The sequence below is a fragment of the Chrysochloris asiatica genome, unplaced genomic scaffold, assembly GCF_000296735.1.
Source record: "Chrysochloris asiatica unplaced genomic scaffold, ChrAsi1.0 scaffold00025, whole genome shotgun sequence".
Classification (NCBI taxonomy): Eukaryota; Metazoa; Chordata; class Mammalia; order Afrosoricida; family Chrysochloridae; genus Chrysochloris; species Chrysochloris asiatica.
In genome coordinates this window covers 25,910,834-25,913,633 of record NW_006408543.1, presented here as the reverse complement: position 1 = coordinate 25,913,633, position 2,800 = coordinate 25,910,834, and positions in this window count along the sequence as shown.

Genomic DNA, 2,800 nt, shown 5'->3' with positions numbered 1-2,800 from the left:
AAAACAAAAATCCTTACCACTGTAGCAATAAATAATATCATGATAAATGGAAAAAACATTGATATTGTCAAAGACTTCATTTTGCTTGAATCCACCATCAACACTCACAAAGGCAGCAATCAAGAAATCAAACAACAAATTGTATTAGGCAAATCTACACAAGACTTGTTTACAGTGTTCAAGAGTAAAGATGCCAGCTTGAGGACTAAAGTGCACAGGACACAAGTCATGGTATTTTCAGTTGCCTCATATGCATGTGAATGTTGGACAATGAATAAGGAAGACCATAAAAAAATTGACGCATTTGAGTTGTAGAGAGAAAATTCTAAAAGGTTTCATAAAAGATTATAGGTTATACAAGTGAATGCTAATCAAATTTCTCATTTACAAATCAGAACTTCAAGAGACAATGGTATACAGACTTCAAAGTTTTCAGGAAAAAATCATTTTGAAGCTAAAAATAGATATTTGATCAATCTATAAATAATGTGCTGCTGATGTTTTTGTTGGGAGTCTTTTTTTTGACGCACAGCAACCCCTGGGACAGAGTAGAATTGCCCCCATAGAGTTTTCTAGCTGTAGTCTTTACATAAGCAGACTCCTCTTCATACTCCTGCCCAAAATAAACCTTGAAGGAGGTCTTCCTCTTTTTTAAGTGAAAATAAAGATCATACAAAAGAAAACAGGAAAACTAAGGAAAAGAAGGAACAACTCAATTTGATCTGTAAGCCAAAAGAATGTAGAAATCTCACTACAAAATAAAGGAAAATACCTTGGACTTTTATACTTGGAATAGACTATTAGGGATGAATGACATCACAGATTGTTCTGAAGCATATAACACACAGTGATACCATGGAGAACCATGCCCCTGATAGCTCTCTGACCCATCTTGGTGCTCTGCTCTAGGCCTTTTTTTCTCCCTATCTACATTGACTCCATGGCTGTTTCTTAAAATTCCAGATACAACCTTGCCTTAGGGTCTTTATATTCATTGCCAACTGATAAATTGAGTATTCATTTATCATCTCTTTCCCTTATAAGAATGTAAATTTCTAGAACAAATTCCTGGAATAAAGTAGGTATTAGTGATATTTTGTAAGATGTATGAATGAATGATATTTGCATAATCATAACACTATGTCATTTATGAAAAAAAAAATCGATTAAACTTCAAAGTCATTCTATATTAATTCTAATTGGTCCTCAAAAATTGTCATTAGCACTTCTTTAGGCTCTGTTTGGAAATACGAAAGGCATTTTTTATTTCCATAAAGTATATGGAACATCATTGTCTATCCCATTAATGTATACTGTCAAAGCATAAGAAATTAATTTTAACTTGAAAGAAGAAAGTAAACATATGCCTTGACAATATAAAAATAGAAACATAGCTAAACTCTTAGCAGGTAGAACAGGGAGAAAAAGTAGAAATGTGATTATTAATTTTCTAATGTGAAAAATAAATGTTGTTAGTTGCCAAAGAGTTGGTTCCCACTGATAGTGAGCCTATGCAAAATAGAACAAAACACTGCCTGGTCCTGTTCCAACTTCACAATAGTTGTTAAATTTGAAACTGTCATCAACAGTCCACCTTGTTTGGGCCCTTCTTCTTTTTCACAGACCCTCTACTTTCCCGAGTACGATGTCCTTCTCCAGGGACTGATTTCTCCTGTTCACGCACCAGAGATGAAGTATCACCATCCTTTGCTTCTAAGAAGCATTCTAGCTGCACTTCTTCCAAGATAGATGTTTGTTCTTCTGGCAGTCAGTGGTTTGCCAACACCATAGTTCAAATGCATGGACTTCCTTTTTCCTTGTCCAACTTTCACATTCATAGAGGGAAAATACTATGACTTGCATTAGACACATCTTTGTCTAATGACAAAGAGACAGCTTTGCTCTTGAACACTTTAAAGATGTCTTTTGTAGCAGATTTCTCCAATGGTATAAATTGTTTTAAGGAGCGCTGGGAGTGTAGTGGTTACAAGTCAGGCTGCTAAACTCAAGGTCAGCAATTCAAAACTACCATTCTGTGGGAGAAAGATAAAGCTTTCTGCTCCCGTAAAGATTTATAGCCTTGGAAATCCTGTACAGGGTTGCTATGAATTGGAATTGACTCCATGGCACATAACCACCATCACCACTATACATTATTTGATTTTTTGACAGCTGATCTTATGAGTGTTAGTTGCAGATCCAAGCAAAACAATTTTTGATACTTTCAAATCTTTTTTTCTGTTTATCATGGTATTATTTTTTAGTCTAGCTGTGAGGATTTTTACATTCTCTACACTGAAATGCAATCCGTAATGAAGGCGATAGTCTTTGATCTTCATCAGCATTTTAAGTCCTCTTCTCTTCCAGCAAGCACTGGTTGAGTCATCTGCATATTACCAATTGTTAATGAGTCTACCTCCAATCCTGATGCCACTTTCTTCTTCATATAATTCAGCTTCTCTGATTATTTGCTCAGCCTACAAATTGAATTAGTATGGCGAAAGGATACAGGACTGGCCACAATGTTCCTTATTTTTTAAACCACTCACTATCAGCTGTTTGTGTTCAAACCACTGCCTCTTGTTCCATATACAAATTCTGCATGAGAACAATTAATTGTTAGGGAATTCACATGCTTCACAGTGTTTTCCGTAGTTTATTATAGTCCACACAATAAAAAGCCTTTGCATAGTCAATAAAGCAAAAGTAAACATCTTTCTGGTGTTTCCTGGTTTTAGCAAAAATTCATCTGGCATCAGCAGTGATATCCCTCAGACCATATTCCTTTCTGAATCTGGCT